Source organism: Lithobates pipiens, unplaced genomic scaffold (genome assembly GCF_037356315.1).
Source record: "Lithobates pipiens isolate NorthernLeopardFrog02 unplaced genomic scaffold, aLitPip1_a1.2 Scaffold_13, whole genome shotgun sequence".
Classification (NCBI taxonomy): Eukaryota; Metazoa; Chordata; class Amphibia; order Anura; family Ranidae; genus Lithobates; species Lithobates pipiens.
The window spans coordinates 145823918-145844234 of record NW_027507718.1 but is presented as its reverse complement, the minus strand read 5'-3'; positions in this window follow the sequence as shown (position 1 = coordinate 145844234).

Genomic DNA, 20317 nt, shown 5'->3' with positions numbered 1-20317 from the left:
CAGCAGCTGCAGCAGGGGAGAAACGGGCACAGGGCGAGCAGGTGGTCACAAAGTATTTAGCAAGGGGCTGCAGATGGTGTAGCAAAATGGCCACTGCTCCAGGGCCCAGGCCGGCCCCACAGGCTATCCAACAAGCTGCTGCAGGGTAGAGGGGAACTTCATGGGTGGCAAGGGGCGAATTGGCAGCTACAGGCAGGGGTTATAGCAATATAAGCTGGCAGTGAGGCCTATAGGGGCTGCCGCGGGTGGAGCAAGATGGCCGCCGGCTCGGGGATCAGGCCTGCGCCCCTGACTATCCCACTGGCCGCTATCAGTAGATCAGTCACCACACCCGCGCCCGAGGGCAGTCCGGTAGCCAGGGGTATTATGCAGCAATTCCGGAGTGGCTCGGAGGACTGAGGAGGCCCAAGAAAGCTGCCGCCGGGTGAAGCAAGATGGCCGCCGTTCCGGCGACTAGGCCGAAGCCGCGGTCTGTCCTACAGGCAGTCCCCAGGCATGCAGAGCTTACCGGTGCGGCTCCGTGCGGCATCCAAAACGGACAGATGGCTTCAGGGCTAGAGCGAGGGGTAAGGCAGGGTCATCCAGGTGGTATGTAGAGGAAGGATGGTGCAGGATGGTAAGATCAGGAGTATGGACGAGTGGAGCTCACACTGCAGACGTCCTACTCCATTGCACCTCAGGCCACACCACTGCCCTGCCATTTTAGCACCTCAAGAAATGAGATCGGCAGTCATAAACTAAAAGCTGCGTAAATTCCAGAAAATGTACCCTAGTTTGTAGACGTGATAACTTTTGCGCAAACCAATAAATATACGTTTATTTACTTTTTTTTAGCAAAGACATGGGCCTAAATGTATAACTAAAATTGAGTTTATTGGATTTTTCTAATAACAAAATATAGAATATATTATTTTTTTCAACATTTTTGGTCTTTTTAAGTTTATATCACAAAAAATAAAAATCACAAAGTCAATAAAATACCTTTAAAGTGGTTGTAAACCCTTACAAACCACTTTGACCTACAGGTAAGCCTAGATTAAGGCTTACCTGTAGGTCCAAGAAATATCTCCCAAACCTATACGGTTTAGGAGATATTTGCCCAAAGACGGACCCCGCTATCTACGGCGCATGCGCCGTAGACAGTGGCGCGCAGGCGCACTGAGCGGGGCAACGTCGATGACGACGATGCCGCGCAATGCCGCGCGTCTTGGCTCCCGTGCACATGCATCGAATCACGAATCACAGCGCCGGAGCAGCGAGACCCACGGAGACCCACCAAGAAGATGGACGCTTGGAACTACAGGGGACAGTGGTGACTTCGCTGGCTCCTGTGTCAGGTAAGTGACACATAATGGACTACTATGCGATGCATAGTAGTCCATTATGCTTTGCCTTTGCAGGGAATGAAAGAGGAAGTAAACTCATCAGGGTTTACTTCCGCTTTAAAAGAAAGCTCTATTTGTGGGAAAAAAGGACGCAAATTTCATTTGGATACAACATTGCATGACCGCGCAATTACCAGTTAAAGCAGCGCAGTGGCAAATTGTAAAAAGTCCTCTGGTCATTGACCAGCCAAATGGCCCGGGGCTTACGTGGTTAATAATAAGCCCGCAAAGACTTTGCAAAGCGGCACAAAACTGCCCATGACAGTAGGATCATGAGGAATAAAGAAAACAGCAAACACTCTTTGCCCCAGCCAAGCCTCCAGCACTCACTGGCGAGTCCAAGAGTGAGATCAAAGATAAAATCAGGAGTCAGGACTCAGGAGTACACAGGGTCGGTGAGGTTGTTTAGAGAAAGACACGACAGCTGGTGTCCAATTGATGCTCGCTCAAGCAGGACAGGTAGGCGGCTGGCAAGCAAGAGAGCACCACCAAGGTATGCAGATTCTGGTATTCCAGCTGATTAAGGCTTTGGCTTGCAGATTAGCAGAGAGTCAACTGGACAGACGGGACAAGTAGGCCGGTTACTGATTACTGGTATTGCTGCTGTTTTGTCAATTAATTTGTTAAGCTATAAAATGCAGACTGAAGGATGTGTTCATGGATGTATATGAGCAGGAGCTCACAAGATAACATCCTCAGTCAGCCATCACCAAGTCAGCCATCACCAAGCACCACCTCTGGTGTGTGTTGGCAAATTGGCCAGCCAGAAGCAATGTGTTGCAAAAGTATGTTAGGTGCATAAAAAAAGCAACCATGGGGGCAACTCCATCTGGTGACTTAACCCCTTAACTTTCAAAAAGAGACACTTGTTTCCTAGTAACCCCACTCCTGGATTCAATGTCCTGGTTGATTCTTTCTTCTATCAGATAGTTTTCCAGTCATCCTGCAAATGGATGTGTCTAAATTATCAACTGAGGTTTAGTGTGACAGCCCCGCTCTTTGCAGTAGTGGCAGGCCACGCTTTGTTCTCTGGCAATGGCATAACATACATAGTCTGGTTGAAAAAAGACACAATTCCATCTAGTTCAACCAATAAAAAGGGAAAAAAAATCATACAATCCCATATACACAATCCTACAGTTGATCCAGAGGAAGGCAAAAAAAAACAGAAAAGCATGATTCAATTTGCTCCAGAGGGCAAAAAAATCCTTACTGAGCCCCTGAGAGGCATCAGGATATTCCTTGGATCAACTTTATCTGTAAATGTTAGTATCCAGTTATATTATGTATATTTAGGAAGGAAGCCAGGCCTTTTTTAAAAAGCAAGTGAGGGAGTCTATTCCACATTTTTGCAGTTCTTAGTGTGAAGGAACCTTTCCATATTTGGAGATGAAATCTCTTTTTCTCTAGACATAAAGAGTGCCACCTTATCCTCTGTGATAACCTTGAAGTGACGCAACATGAAGTTTACTATATGGACCACTAAAGTATTTATACAGGTTGATCATATCCCCCTTAATCTCCTCTTCTCATCAATAAATTCAATTCCTCTAATCTTTCCTCATAGCTGAGCTCTTCCATGCCTCTTATCAGTTTGGTTGCTTTTCTCTGCACTTTCTCCAGTTCCCCAATATTCTTTTTGTGAACTGGTACCCAAAACTGAACTGCATATTCTAGATGAGGTCTTACTAATGATTTGTACAGGGGCAAAATGATATCTCTCTATCTGGAGTCTATACCTCTAAGGACGTTCTGTGATCAGCTGAGTCTCATTGACTCGCTGATCACAGAGCGAGCAAACGAGCCAGCAGGAGGTGCGCAGGCAGCTCATGCACGGGAGGACTTACATGGACACCCTCCTGGCAATTTAGGCCCACGTTGAAACCTTCTTTCGACTATAGTACAGGCAGGAAGAGGTTAAAGAGTCCCTAAAAATTAGAAACAATGGCTTTGAAATGACAGAGCTCAATTCTTTTAGGATCCATAGGTGTATGCCACGTGGTCCAGCTGCTTTATTCATCTTTATTCTGTCTAAATATTTCTGGACCATATTCATTTTGAGCCATTGTGGATCATTTGGGGATGTGTCAATACGATCCCCATTATGAACATGAACTCCCCCATGCCCCTTTGTATACACAGAGCTGATAGCATATATAAAAGGCAGGACAGCCTCCTGTCACAGTGCTTCCAATTTTGCCCACCCGATGCCTGGAGTTTGAAGGTTACTGACTGGATTCAGCTGGTGAATGGTTGCTTCTGAACATGGCTTCAGTGTCAGCCTGTTGCATTCTACCCCCTTAATGGGTAACTTTTACAGTGCTTCTAGGTTCTATTTTCGTCAGTGACCATTTGAAACAGTAGCTGTACATAGCAGAGACCTATTGCCTATTCCCAAACTGCACTGGGGGTTTATCATGTCTCAGCATACTCTGCTTAACAGCAACCGGGAGCTGCAGGTGGCTGCTTCTCTCTGAATCTTTGCATCTTTATTTTGGGCAACTTGCCCTTTTTCTTAAGAGGGGGTGCTTTCTGTTTTAAGGAATATTTGGGTAGTTACAGGAAGTGGGCAAAGAAGCTGCACCCGCTGATTAAGGAAAATTTTCCAACATGTTCATTTGACAAAAATCGATCAAATTTTATTCAGTGTATGGCCAGCTTAAGCCCACTGGACTAAAAAATAATGGCTCCGATCTGCACACTGCCTCAGCATATATTTAGCTCCTCTTCAGCTTGGTGTCCTACCCATCGGAGAACCCCCTCTAACATGTTTTGCCCAGTAAGGGCTTAATCCTAGTGGTCCATTGTTAGGCCATTTGGTAAGCCCACTGGAGCTGCTAAAAAGCCTTATTCATGCCAATAGTTAGCCCCCTCTTATGAAGGAGATAGAGTGGTCCCCGACACTTACCCCGACTTAAGAGATGACAAAAAAAGTTTCTCTCTTTACCATATCTGGGTGATGGAAAAAGAAACACTCAAAAAGAGCGTATATCCTCTGATGGTAATTTAAATAGGGTTACTGACACTAGGTAGTAGTACAAGAATAGAAAATGAATTGATTAAAATTATTTTTTATTATAGAAAAATATAAAATAAGTAACTATGACATATACCAATGGAATATTTACAATGGATACATATTCATGGATGCGGAGACAGAATATAAGACATAAACCAATTCTATTGAAACTCAATAGTGTACAATAGACATAACCCAATGTTTCAAGGTATTAATAGATCAACCTCTTCTTCAGGGGTGGTAGGTTTAGTCACAATGAAAATTACGTCTATGGTTAAAAAAAAATAAAAAAATTCAATGAAAGAGAGGGACATTTAAAGAACACGTTCACTATAATGGAAAATTACTGCATGTTTAACAGACAGGATCTTGTTGGTCATTTTCCGTAATGGTCATATTATACAGAGACATATGTGAGTACTAACCATGTATATAATAAAATAGGGCTCTTAGGGACATTCACAGTATACAGTGATCAATCGGTCAGCTGCAGCTCCACAGAGGCCAGGGAGCACGGGGAAGCAAGGAGAGATGGAAGAGAAAGGGGGAGGGGAACAGGGAGGCAGAAAAAAGCTCCCAAAGGTGGACATTATATCCCTCAGATGGACTGAGATCCCCACCAGTCAAAGAACAGCTCCACAAGGGGCACCTTCAACCCAAACACGTCCCCACTCCACAGGTAAGTAGAAAACAATTAGTAAGAAGTGGTTTTAAATGCCTCTCCCAGATGCTGGAAAAAACACAAAGATTGCCATGTGATACATCCTGTGTATTATATTGTTTAACCACTTAACCCCCGGACCAATTGTCAGCCTAAGGACCAGAGGTCTTTTTACAATTTCACACTGCACTGCTTTAACTGGTAATTGCACGGTCATGCAATGTTGTACCCAAACTAAATTTGCGTCCTTTTCTTCCCACAAATAGAGCTTTCTTTTGATGGTATTTGATTGCCTCTGCGATTTTTATTTTTTGCGATATAAATGGAAAAAGACCGAAAATTTCGAGAAAAAAATATATTTTCTACTTTTTGTTATAAGAAAAATCGAATAAACTCAATTTTAGTCATACATTTAGGGCAAAATTTATTCAGCCACATGTCTTTAGTAAAAAAAAAAAATGTCAATAAGCGTATATTTATTGGTTTGCGCAAAAGTTATAGCGTCTACAAACTAGAGTACATTTTCTGGAATTTACACAGCTTTTAATTTATGACTGCCTATCTCATTTCTTGAAGTGCTAAAATGGCAGGGCAGTACAAACCCCCAAATTACCCCTTTTGGAAAGTAGACACCCCAGGAAATTGCTGAGGGGCATGTTGAGCCCATTGAATATTTTTTTTTGTCTCAAGTGATTGAATAAGGACACAAAAAATAAATAAAATAAAAAAGTTTACAAAAAGTTGTCACTAAATGATATATTGCTCACACATGCCATAGTTATATGTGGAATTGTACCCCAAAATATATTCTGCTGCTTCTCCTGAGTACGGGGATACCACATATGTGGGACTTTTTGGGAGTCTAGCCGCGCATGGCACCCCGAAAACCAATCACTGCCTTCAGGATTTCTAAGGGTGCAAATTTTTGATTTCACTCCTCACTACCTATCACAGTTTCGAAGGCCATAAAATGCCAAAATAACACAAACCCCCCCCCAAATGACCCCATTTTGGAAAGTAGACACCCCAAGGAAATTGCTGAGGGGCATGTTGAGCCCATTGAATATTTTTTTTGTCCCAAGTGATTGAATAATAACACACAAAAAAAAAAAGGGTTTACAAAAAGTTGTCACTAAATGATATATTGCTCACACATGCCATAGTTATATGTGGAATTGCACCCCAAAATATATTCTGCTGCTTCTCCTGAGTACGGGGATACCACATATGTGGGACTTTTTGGGAGTCTAGCCGCGCATGGCACCCCGAAAACCAATCACTGCCTTCAGGATTTCTAAGGGTGCAAATTTTTGATTTCACTCCTCACTACCTATCACAGTTTCGAAGGCAGGTTAAGTCCATTAAATATTTTATATTTTGCCACAAGTTGCAGGAATATTTAAAAAAAAAATTTTTTTTTTTTTGCACAAAGTTGTCACTAAATGATATATTGCTCACACATGCTATGGGCATAAGTGAAATTACACCCCAAAATAAATTCTGCTGCTTCTCCCGAGTATGGCGATACCACATGTGGGGGACTTTTTGGGAGCCTAGCCATGTACGGGACCCCGAAAACCAAGCACTGCCTTCCGGATTTAAATATAAAACGCTACCAAAAAAAACTGTTAGCGATCGCATGGATCAGGCCTGACTGGTGAAAGGGTTAACTAGGGGCAATCAGGGGGTTCAAATTTTTATTAGGTAGTATATGGGGGTCCCTGGCGCTATATAAAAACCTGACGGGGAACCTAAATAATTAACTGGCTAACCAGCGTCACCAGTGGCACTTATACGGTGATCGCTGGGGAAAGGGTTAACTAGGGGCAATCAGGGATTTAAAACCATTATTGGGTATTATATGGGGGTACCTAGCGCTATAAAAACCTGGCGGTGAACCTAAAAAAATAACTAGCTACCTAGTGGCACTAGTGACACTAATGCAGCGATCAGAAAAATGATCGCTTAGTGACACTGGCAAAAGGGGTGAAAGGGTTAACTAGGGGCAATCAGGGGGTTAAAACCATTATTGGGTAGTATATCAGGGTACCTAGCGCTATGAAAACCTGGCAGTGAACCTAAAAAAATAACTAGCTACGTAGCAGCACCAGTGACACTAATGCAGCGATCAGAAAAATGATTGCTTAGTGACACTGGCAAAAGGGGGTGAAAGGGTTAACTATGGCCAATCAGGGGGTTAAATCCATTATTGGGTAGTATATGGGGGTACCTAGCGCTATAAAAACCTGGCGGTGAACCTAAAAAAATAACTAGCTACCTAGCGGCACCAGTGACACTAATGCAGCGATCAGAAAAATGATCGCTTAGTGACACTGGTAAAAGGGGGTGAAAGGGTTAACTTTAGGGGCAATCAGGGGGTTAAACCTTTATTGGGGGGGTAGGGGGCTACCCTGGACCCAACACAAACTGCCCTGACAGTTTTTACTGTCACAACTGACACTAAATGCAGTGATTAGAAAATAAATGATCACTGCAATCAGTGACACTGTGACTGGAGGGGGGGGGGGGCTTTGTGTGCCTATGTGTACCTACATGTCAGTGTAGTGTTGGTGCACACTTACTTTCTGTGTTCTCCTCGTAGTACCGTCAAAAAGACCGCCCCGAGGAGAATGACATCACTTCCTCCCTGCCTGTGTTCACTATACACAGCGGGGGAAGCTTCTCATTCGCCAGGAACAATCGAGAGGGGATGGCCAGAAACCAACGGCCATCCCCTCATCCCGGATCGCTCCTGCAGCGAAACGGACCGCCGGATCCAGCGCGAGGGGGTCCGATCGGACCCCCCACCCGCTGGAAGGCGAGCACGTACATGTACGTGCTTGTGCCTGTCGGTGCCATTGCACCGACGTACATTGCCATGCGGCGGTCCTTAAGTGGTTAAATAGTAGTGTATATACAAAGCATGCATATCTAAGCCCCTGTACACACGGTCGGAGATTTCCACAACCAAATCCATCGGATTTTGTCCGAAACTGTTGCATACACATGGTCGGACAAAGTTGGCGAAAAATCCGATCTTTCAGAACGTGATGACGTAATTTCGTTACGATGGGACTACTTTCAGGCTAGTAGCCAATAGCTTTGATGTAGGAATTTGATCTGAGCATGCATGGCACTTGGTCTGATCAAAATTCTCTACACATGATCGGAGTATGTCCGATCGGCCCAGTTGGTCGGGATATATTTCCAACATGTTGGAAAATTGGGTCCGACGGATATTCCGACGGAATCAGTCCGATGCATACCACACACAGTCGGATTATCCAAAAACACGGTCCGATAGGACACATTCCGATGGATTCTCTGACCGTGTGTACAAGGGCTAAGAGTGAAGATAATTATAATTGCAAATAAACCTACCCAGATACCACAGCACCTCTGCCTGTAGCAGAGCGGAAGTTCCTGTGAGGAAGAGTTGCCGTGTTGTGTCCTGTGACTCCTTCTCACTGCCTAAGGTACATTACATGCCTGCCCAAGTGAGGTGGCTGATATATGCTGAGAAACCAAAGGTCCCAGAACAATACCACACAGCGACACAGGGGCTTACACTGTGGAGGCGCAACTGCCCTTGTAGGGGCAAGGCATCTGGTGAGTGCAAAGCCACTGCTTGCACGGATAAACGAACCGGCACCTTCTTTTCAGCACATTAAGGATTAGTCACAGCACTTGCTATATTATGCATGAGTCACTTTCCACATGTTTATGGACTATAATTATATTTCCTGACAGACTCCATGGCAGCCTACGTGTGGGTTAATTCCGCCCCCTCATACCTCATAGGACCCCACTCCCATAAATCTTTGCTCTGGCCCAGAGGCCGTGTTCCTTTTTTGTCCTCCTCCTAGGACCAAGATGAAGTCTTACCTTTTCATGAAGTTTTGTGTAATCCAGGCCTGGCGGTGTACACGGCAATACGTTGGTGGTTAGCGGTGATCCTCTCTGGAGTCCAGCAATCCTAGCTATTAGCAGGTGGACATGGGCGATATGATGCGATACCATGAAGAGCTTACTAACCTGGCCACTGCCAGGCAAGCGGTAATATGGCCAAACGTCCCAGCTACTAGCGGGAGGCCTTGTAAATGCCCAATCGTGCGGTGGGTCGAGCGAACAGCTCCCCAGTCCCAGGTTCTGGTCCGGATCATGCCGTGGTGGTGGTAATATACAAAGATATTCGTTTTATATGGCAGCCGTATCTCTGTGTTTTGTGTGTCTCCTTATTTTCTATCAAGCGCATCCGCAAGCCACAAACGAAGATTCTGTGCTTGGTTTGTGCAGGCATGGTTTCACCAAAATGGCAGCGGCGGTCGCATAAGCGATTGGTCAGCACCAGGTGGCAATGTTTTTCTGGCGCAGGCATGCTGTGGGGAGGTGACATCGTTAATGGCGGCAGATTTAAATAGTTGTCAAAGCAGCTATTCCTTGGGATGACTTGCAGGCTTATATGGCGATTTCCCCAGGCACTGGTCTCTGGTTTACAAGGTAAATTATTTGCTGCATGCTCCCTAGGTACTGGCTGCTGGCTACGTTTGTTATGTTCTCTCTCATGTCTGTTGTTACTCCTGTTTCTCATAAGGCTTTAATGGTTCATTTTAGTTTCAAACCGCCTTGCCATGGCTCTGTCACTGCCCTCCTGTGGCCAACCCTTGCACTGCAGGTAGAATTAAGTTATTTTCTGCATGTGATGGTTGGGCTCACTCATTCAGGAGCTCTTAACCCTTTCTTTTTCACTTCTAGGTCTGAACACCAAACTTAGGTCTCAAAGTCGTCACTCCTCTTCAAGCTCCAGACGTCATAGATCTCCCTTTAGATCTAGGCACCACAGAGAGGAATCTAAAACCACCTCTGGGTGACACTCTCACTCCAGCCGCTCTGTGAGGAAAGCCTGCTGGGCATGCGGGGCACAAGTTCCTGAAGGCAAATCACTCTGCGAGCGATGCTTTTCTAAAGCCGAGAGAGAGAGAGGGTGGAGACCATCAAGTGGAAACACTGGTCAGAAAGGTGGTCCGTGAGACACTGAGTAAAGCGGATTCTGGTCATACCCATAACCCTGCTGGCGACACTATGTCAGTCCCTATTAGGGATGATTTAGAGGCTCCGGGCCCTTCACAGCCGAGCCATCCCTCAATTGAAGCCTCAGACCGTGAGGTGGAGGTAGATGACCCTGGTGCAGGTATTGAATTTGACCTAGTACCACAGCTGGTCAAAGCTGCCAAAGAAGCTTTGAGATGAGAAGAGCCAGTGGAGGCACCCTCCAAACAGAGGAAATATTTTAAACACCTCAAAAAAGACGCCCCAATTTCCCCTTTTTGGGTGTACTTGGCACAATAATGATGAATGGGGTGGTGTTGAAAGGAAGAATTGCCTGTTAACGAAGGTATCAAAAATGTATCCATTTAAAACACCTAGAGTCGGCTACTCTCATTGATGCAGCCCTATTGAGCTTGGTGAGGCACGTCACACTTCCATTGGAGGATACTATTTCCTTTAGGGATGGAAAAGGAAAATTGATACCGACCTCAAGCGGATCTACATTACAGCAGGTATGACCTGCAAATCAGCTCTAGCTCTCGCAGCTCTTTTTAAAGCGTTGGAAGTCTCAACGGATGACGTAGATGCTTCTCTGAAGAGCATCTTGGAAGAAGTGGCCAGGAGCTCACCTATTCATGAGCTAAGGTTGGCGGCAGCTTTTCTGGGTGAGGCTTCCCTAGACATAATTCGCCTGGTGGCTTGGATCATGCTGTCCTCTGTCACGGCTAGGCGTGCCTTGTGGCCAGAAGAGAACACAGCTCAGGCAAGGTTCAGATAGAGCAAGGGATGCTCGCCGCTATAGGCCTGGCCATGAGTTCAGTAAGACCTGGAAGAAAAAAAAAAAACAGCCTTCAGGCCAGACATTTTTAAAGGGGCATCTTCTGGTGGACAAGTAGCTCCTAAGTCTTTATGATATTTTGCCTGCCCAGACAGAGCGAGTCGGCATGCTTGCCTCTCTCGGAAGAGATAAAGCTCATTCTCCTGTCCTATGCAGACTCCCTTGTGGCTCAAGGTGCTGCAATTCCAGTTCCAGCCGAGTAAAGGTTTTAAGGGGTCTAATCGCCCCTCTTCATGGTGTAGATTAAAAAAAAAGCTCCGGCAGGTCAGTTATAGACGTAACCCGCTTGAATTCTTTTGTCAAGAAGGAGAAGTTCAAGATGGAGACACTACTCACGATCAGTCAAGCAATCCAACCAAGCAATTGGCTTGTGTCTATAGACCTGAAGGATGCCTACTTCCATGTTCCAATAGTGTCAGAATTCCAGAAATACCTTCGCTTTACTATCGATAAAATCCATCTGCAGTTCACCTGTGTCCCCTTCGGGCTTATGACATTACCTTGTGTGTTGGCTATCGTAGCTCTGATCAGGTCCAGAGGTATCCGTCAGCATCACTATCTAGATGACCTGTTATCTCGGGACAGGGAGCAGTTGCTGATCCCAGGTCATCTCACTCTACTCGAGTTCAGTTGGCTTCTGAATTTGTAAAAGAGCCATCTGGATCCTACGCAGTCCCTGGTGTTCCTCAGGGCACACTTCAACACTATCAAGAGCACCATCTTGTTACCCCTGGAAAAATTCCAGTAACCTGGGACAGAGTTTGGCTTGCAATGTCATCCTCTCATCTCAGAGCCTCTCAATGCCTAAAGATCGTCGGCACCATGGTGGCAACAACACCCATGGTAAAGTGGGCTCATTGGAAAATGTGGCCCTGTCAAAAGGGCTTCCTCCAGCAGTGGGACCCAGGGCTTTGGGATCACGCTATCCGAATAACCTCATCCATGCGGGAGAGCCTTCCTTGGTGGCTACAACAGAGGAACCTTCCTCAATTGTCACTCCATCGCACCTTTGTCTTGGGTCACCATCACTATAGATGCCAGCAACAGGAGCTGGGGCACTCTCTGCCTGACAGAAGTAGCCCAAGGCATATGAAATTTTCCCTCTCACAGCATATTCTCCAATGTTCTGGAACTCCGGGCAGTGTTCTACGCTCTGCAGCCCTTTTACCTACTAACAGCAGGAACCTTAGTCCTCCCAAGACTAGACAATACGACGGCAATCGCATACATCAAGAGACGGGGGTACTCGCAGTCTTTCCTTGTCAAAGGAAGTAGAGCCCATCATGATTTGGGCCCAGAAAAACCTGGCCGACCTGACAGCTATCTATCTCCCTGGAGTCCAGAACGTTTAGACAGATTTTCTGTCAAGAGTTTCTCTGGACAACGAGTGGACTTTCCCCTCTGAAGTCATCAGGTGGGTCTGGGACTCTGTCCCTGGGAGTCATCATGGAAGTAGACTTGTTTTTCTCCCCTTGCAACTTCAGACTAGAGAGATACTACATGAGGTCTCAGTGTCCCCAGGCTTTCAGAGAGATGCTCTGACAGACCATTGGCGGTTCCACAGGGCCTATGCCTTTCCCCCAGTTCCTGTCATTCTCTGGTTCCTGTCGAGGCTCAGGATGGAAGAAGTGGAGATAGTCCCGTACTTTGCAGACAGGCCATGGTTTCCACTGCTGATGCAACACCCACCCCGGTTCCTCTACCCTCCAGACCAGATCTCTTATCACAAGGGGCAATTCTAAATCTATGCCCGGACCATCTACATCTGATCTGATTCTTGAGAGGGGAAGGTTGGAGGCCCTAGGCTGTCCAAGTAGGGCCATCTCCACGTTATTAAATGCCAGAAGAGCAAGCACCAACAGGGTCTACCAGAGGATTTGGAAAAAGTATGCACACTATACCTCTTCTACTGCAGGTTCTTGCAATAACCCAAAGATACATGATATCCTGGGATTCCTACAATCGGGCTTAGATCTCTCATTGTCAGTCAGCTCGCTGCAAGTCCAAGTGTCTGCAATTTCTGCCTTTTATAGGTGTTTCCTGGGTTAGACACCCTCTTACTCAGTAGTTTTTAAGAGGAGCAGACCTCAGAAAAAGCCAAGATTCTCTAATTGGGATCTTGTCCTGTTTGTTTTTTCTCAGGTAGAGAGTTGGAACATGAAGATCAATTCTCTATCAAATGAATCTCTCTAAAAATTGCTTTCTTGGTTGCTATAACATCGGCCAAGAGGATCTCTGAAATCAGCTCTCTGGGATTTCTTTTCTTTCTTTTTCCTGATCGGGTAGTTTTAATTCTTATGTCAGGTTCAAACCCTAAAGTGGCATCTGTGTTTCATGACAATTAGGAGATTGCTCTTCCAACATTCAGATCTACCAAGGATTCCAGTGTTCATCCCTTAGATGTTGTAAGAGCTCTGAGTCAGTATCTTCTTTCCGTCAGACTGACCACCTGTTTGTTCTTTTCATGGGAAGAATAAGGGAACGCGTGCCTCTTCCAGATCTATCGCAGCATGAATTGTTCAGGCCATTCAGTGGGCTTACAAAGCCAAGGGCTTGGCGCCTCCAGAAGCGGTGACTGCTCACTCAAATAGAAGTGTCTTCTTCATGGGCGGCGTCACGTGGCTCCAGAAGTTATTTGCAAGGCGGCCTTGTGGTCTTAAATTAACACGTTCATGGCACACTACTGCATAGAGCCAGCCTTGTTATCTTTTAAGTTTGGTTTACGTATCTTGTCTGATAGTGCCAATTAAACCTTTTTCTTTTGTCCAGCACTCTGCCTACCCGGGTGTGTATGGCTAGTTATTTCCCACACGTAGGCTGCCATGGAGTCGGTCAGGAAAACGGAAAATTTATATCAAATAATTTTCCTTTCCTGATGGACTCCATGGCAGCAGGAGTTCCCTCCCAGTGGCCGGAGTAGGCTAAATTATGGAATATGGCCTCTGGGCCAGAGCAAAGATTTATGGGAGTGGGGTCCTATGAGGTATGAGGGGGCGGGATTAACCCACACGTAGGCTGCCATGGAATCCATCAGGAAAGGAAAATTACGGTAAGTATTTGATATAAATTTTCAGGCTTTTAAGCGTATTCATATATTTGTTTATATATTCATTCATTTGTACAATATTTTATATCAAAGAATGTTTTTTTTGTTTGTTTTTTAACTTTGCCATTAGGTTTTTTGGCTCATTGAAACCATTCCTGTTCGATATTTAAAAAAAAACATCAGGGGGTCTAACACCCAACATATTTTTATTTTTTCTAAATAAAGCACACTCTAAGGAAAACATAATAAGAAAACACTGAGAGTCACGAGAATCACTCACATTTTTAATTCACCACAATTCATACACCAATTCATACACCACATAGTTTTCCTTGACACCTGACAGAGGGTCAAGCACAGCATTATTTTTTTAAATATAAATAAAGCAATTTTCACGATTATAATTTAACTTGAGAACCCTGTATTTGGATGGGAAAGGTTGGCTGACATCTTCCCCATTCTAAATCTATTAGAGGGAAGCACTAGTCTCATTTTTATTTTACACCGTATTTGTTTTTCATTTAAAAAAAAAGTTTTTAATTGAATTCAACCATTTGAAAGGCTACAATCACTTCACAGTTTTTTGTCATATGAGACTGTTTGATTTATTTAAATAATTTTTCAGTTTTTAAATAACCAAAAAAACACCAGGGGGTCTAACACCATTTAGATATTTTTACACAAATTACGATCTTTTTACACAATTATGTTTTTTCAGACAAGGCATTGAAAAGGCACGAGGGTCGGTCACATTTCTAAAGGATCACACACATCACTGTTTTATTAATACAATATTTTGGTTAATAACACAAAGAATTGTTTTCATCATTTTTATTTATTTTTTGCATTTAATTTAAAGAAATTGCATTTGGATAGCATATTCCTCATTTTTGAGGTAATAGGGGACAGCGCCACTTCTACTTTTCTTTTCCATTCCCATACTTTATTCCACCCATGGGTGGAATAAATTGTAGAGGCAGCTCCAACCTCGCAGCACACAAAAAGGCACCTTTTGGGTTATACAAATCCGGAACGCAGTCCCACTGTAATGGATGTGATCATGAGTGTTATAAGTGAAATGCCTATTTCTGGTACTCTTATAGATATAAGTGCTTATCTTTCATTATCAGCTATCAACCTTAATAATACTCATTTAATCATAATTAAGATGTCTGCCAGCTTCTCCCTTCATGTGAAACTAAACTGCAAGGGTTAAAAAAAGAGCAACGTCAAAAAGGAGATGGCACCTGTTCTCGGCACCGTGAGACTACACCCAAGAGAAAGAAGGGGCTGGGAACAAGACTCTATTTTAGCTACCGTAGTTTGCTTTTCCCTTTTTTTTAGACATAACCCAGCTAAAAAGCTTATACTCTGTCACAATAATGAATATGTATAATTTGTGGTTTGTACACGCTGTCTTTTATCTAATTTTTGATTTGATAGTAAGATACCCGGCTATAGTATATCAGCCGGAGTTCAGGAAATAAAAAGCAGAAGTATCTGAATATTGAACTACGTGTGTGTCAGTGTTTGACTTCAAGTGTGCACACTTTATATTAAGGATTAATTTGGCCAGGGGGACAGAAACAAGATACCAGGCTTTTCTAGTCCGGGTCCAAAACAGATGGCGCTCACACGTGGGGCTCGAGAGTCGGTCCAAGGGACAGCCGAAACGGAAAGAGACCGAAGTAATACCAAATACGGGCGGGACGGAGCCTGATCAACTCTGGATAAAACGGTAAGACATTTTCCTTAATAATTTGTCTACCGTTTAGACCGCATCCGTATCTGGTTGATTTCTGTCTTGACATCGGCTTCCTGAGGCCTAAAAGACAGGTATATATCTTCTCTCGAGTCCATTTATATGAACCTGCAATTGTTTCTAGCCCGCCTGTATTCGGAGTGTTTTGTGTTTTGTTGGAGTTTGTCTGTTTGTCTTGTGGGAACCACCTTTTGGGAAGGAGGGATTGAGCATATCATCACGGATGGAGGTGACGTGGTTAAACTCCTCTTGGGGGAATAAATAATTGTACTAAGAAGAGTACGGGAATTGTACCAAGAGGGGGCGTCACAGACACCCGAGGCGAGGGCGTGGGGATCCCGTGAGGATAATCAATCCCATATTTCACCTTGGTTGCCACATTGATTGTGGTGATGTCATGTATGTCCTAAGTGTATTTGTGGACTGTTGTTTGGTATTAACGAGGACTAAATGTGCATTATCCAGTGACATTTTTACTCGGCAAGACATTGGTAGTTATTGAGGCTGAGGCTAGATTAAGAGGACAGAGGAGCAAAAGGTGTCCCCTACAACCTCAGCAACCAGAAAACTACGAGGAGGCAGAGAAAGATAGAGTGAGGAGTTTGGGTGTTGCACTGGGACGTGTAATGCCGCGTACACACGACCAGACTTTTCAACATCAAAAGTCTGACGGAATGATTCCGGCAGACTATTCGATCGTGTGGGCTGCAGCGGACTTTTGATTTGCAAAAGTCTGACAGACTTTAGAAATGGAACATGTTTCAAATTTTTTCGCCAGAACTCCGCCAGACCCAGTTCCTACCGAGAAATCTGCTCGTGTGTGTGCTAGTCCGACGGACAAAAACCGATGCAAGGGCAGCTATTGGCTACTGGCTATGAACTTCCTTATTCTAGTTCGGTTGTACGTCATCACATTCGAATCCGTCGGACTTTGGTGTGATTGTGTGTGGCCAAGTCCGTTCACTCGGAAAGTCCGTCAGAACTCCGTCGAAAGTCTGTCGGACCTAAGTCCGGCCGTGTGTACGCGGCATTAGGAATGTTTAGAAAGGTCCATTGAATAATGGTTGTTGATTTTTATTGTATGTTTCCTCAATAACTGTGTTACAAGGGATCTTTTCATTATTATCTGGTCTCTCTCTCTCTCTGCCTTCACTAAGTGACTTATTACTTGAGATCTTTTTACTTCCTCATTTTCTATATCAACTTCAAGTCTCTAATTTTATCTCTCTCTCAATCTCCCTTCCTATCTTTCATTTGACTCGAGAATTGTGAAGGATGGGGAATAAACCGATTAGGCCCACAGAGGGCCGTTTAGCTTTGACTTGGTGTTAGAACGGGAGGGAAAAGATGCCATTAAAAATATGTAAGATTGACATGCATTTGGGTGGGAGATGACAAGTAGACGAATGGCGCAGTCAATATAGCAGACTCCTGGTTTAAGGTTGCAAAAGCTATTGCTGAAGAAGGGTGGATTGAGGAGGAAACAAACCAAAATGGCCGTATTGTGTACGTGTACAAGAAATTAGGAAAGAGGAAGTTGAGTAGGCAGCCACCGCCCTATGATGGCAGCTGTCTTTCAGGAAATGAGTACCGCCCTTCGTCTACCGCCCCTCTTTCACAGATGGCACCTCCCCTTACTGCCTCTACGCAGCAAGAAATAGACCAACAGGGAATACCTCCTCCGCCATGTTTGATGGTTGGCAAGGCACACCTATCTTTGTATCTCTCAGTCAACTGCCATCACTATAGTACACCTCACTCGCCTGACCCACCAGCACTGCCGCCCACACCGGAGCCCACACACATATTCCCAGTGATAGATCAATCAACCGGAACATACTACAAGGCCCAACGTATCCCTATTTCTGCTCAACCAACCCGCTGATGATGGCAGGTTCCCGGGATGGTAAGGCAAGCCCCGCTAGCTCTTCCGCCTATTCTGTGACTGATTCAATGGACCAAACGCGAGACCAGTTTGTGTTGGAGATGCCGGGGCCAGACCACACTGATGGGATGGATCAGGCAGCATTGCCAGTTCATGCCAGTCCCACTCACCACAGCCTGGATACGTCGGCAGTTCATGTCGGTCCTTCCCACCATAGTCCTGACCAGAGTCAGAGAGCCCCCCCAAATACAGTCCCACCAAGACATAATGTTACATTCCCACAATATGACCCACATTCCGAGACTAACATGGATTCCCTGTTCAACGACTCATATGTGTCACCACAATACCCTTCCCAACCTCCTTACCCTTCTCAACAGTGGCTTCAAGGACTTGATTCACACTGGCCGCCCGTACCTGGGAGAAGGGGTCTAACACGACCCCCCATTGGCCAACCACCCACACACAATGGACCACCCCCGGGGCCCCCCTGAGTGCGGCACGGGGGCCCCCTCCCCTGATGTATAACTTTCACTCCCAAGAACGCTGCCAGCCTGGTTGCCGGCCTGCCAGACCCAGAAAAACAGCCCATGGCTTTTTATAGAAGGATTGAGCAGATCCAGAAATCATATAGTTGTGCATGGCGGGATTTAAGAAGTCTGTTTGAAATAAAAGCAGGGGACGCCTACTGGCCAGTAATGGGAGAATGCTTTAATGAGAATATACGGTATGACCTCGATACTTGGAATTCGGGGGTCGAATTCGTGGCCCAGTTGAAAACATGGGCTCAAGATCGCTTGGCAGATCAAGCGACCGGTATACAGGACACAAGATAAGGGGGAAACGGTTGAGAAATTTCATACCAGAATTACACAAGTGTTCAATGAGCTGGGGTTCAGCAAGCAGATCAAAGCACACGTGCAGATTCTGACTGCTGCCTTTGTCTCAGGTCTTAGGGAACCAATCCGAAAAGGGTCTGCTTCTAGCACGACCAGAGTACAAGACAATGGAAAGTGTTAAGTTGTTGTTGGTGGCAAAGGGTTTAGAATAAGCAGAGGGTAGTAAAAGAATTACTCCTCTCATGATGGCCTCTGGTACACCATATTTGGACCGCCCACCAAGACCAATGCCACGCCTCTGTTAGACCTGGACTGTCATGCCCCAAGGTGCGCAGAACTCTCCTACCCAGTTTGCCAAAACAATGGGACTCATCCTGGACACGTGGATGAAACTCCACCCGGACATTGTCCTCCTCCAGTATGTTGATGACCTCCTGCTGTGTGCGAATACCTTCGGTGACGCCTCCATATTTTCAGAGAGCCTCCTCCACTACCTGGCTGAACAAGGTTGTAAGGCTTCAAAGCAAAATGTCCAGTGGTGTAGAGAGAAAATTATTTTCCTAGGTCATTGCATCTCCCAAGGCACTCGACACCTTACTCAAGAAAGGGTTGCTACAATCAAGGCCATCCCCCTGCCTCAAGGACAGAAGCCGCTCCATGCTTTCCTAGGACTAATCTCCTACTGCCGTGCTTGGATCCCAGAAGCCTCCCTTTTGATGCAACCACTCTACGAAGCTTTGAAATCCGACCCCTTCCTGCTTTCACCAGAAGCTGTGAACAACTTAGAAATTCTGAAGAAAATCCTTTCGACGGCCCCCACTTTGGGCCTACCTGACTATGGAAAGACTTTCAAACTGTTTGTCTCAGAGAGACAAGGACATGCCTCAGGAGTTCTAACCCAAAACCATGGCAGTAGACTCAGACCCATTGGATACTACTCTGACCCATTGGACTCAGTGGCGAGGGGGGGACCCTCCTGCCTCAGAGCTGTTTTTGCGGCCCAAATTCTCCTAGACAAGACTGCAGACCTCATTCTGGGCCATCCCTTAACCCTCCTCGCCCCGCATGACATCACTGCCATACTGAACCAGACCCAGCCCAGACACCTGTCTTCACAGAGGCACCTCAGACTTCAGTGTGCCTTGCTTCTCCCCGACAACATTACCATCCTTCGATGTAATACTCTCAACCCAGAAAGGAAGTATACACCAACAATATTGCGCAAAAGGAAAAATAGAAAAAATGACAAGAAGTGTGTATGGTTAGCAGCCAGCACGCTAAAACTAGGGATTTTTTTAGCTGAGAAATCGGTGAAAAATGTAGTGCAAGCGCTCAACCTGTATACACTTCTTATAATACTACAAAGTGATATAAATTCAAATGTATATATAAATAACCCAAAAGCAAAAGTAAATACAGTATTATACAGGTAAAAAATATAAACATATATATAGTGACTTATACATGTGTATATATAACCAAAAAATGGTGATTATTAGGATATTGAATCCCAAAAGGGAAACAGTGACTGTGGATAACTGTAAACAAATCACAGTGACGAAATCTATAAATAGTCCAAAGCAATCGTGCAAAGTGCCAATATCAGCCAGGGTTCTGTAATGTTGTGACCGAAGAGAACAATGTTTCACCATGTGACGATCCCACCACCGTATAAAGTGCAGGCTTACCGGATCTATATGACCCTAACAGGCATACGCCTCAGGGGTCAATCACAGCTTGCGATCCCAAAAAGGACTCAAGAATTAGATGTATCAGTCAAATCATGTACGATCCCACCAGATCCCAGCAGATGGCTAGATGTGGTCAATATTC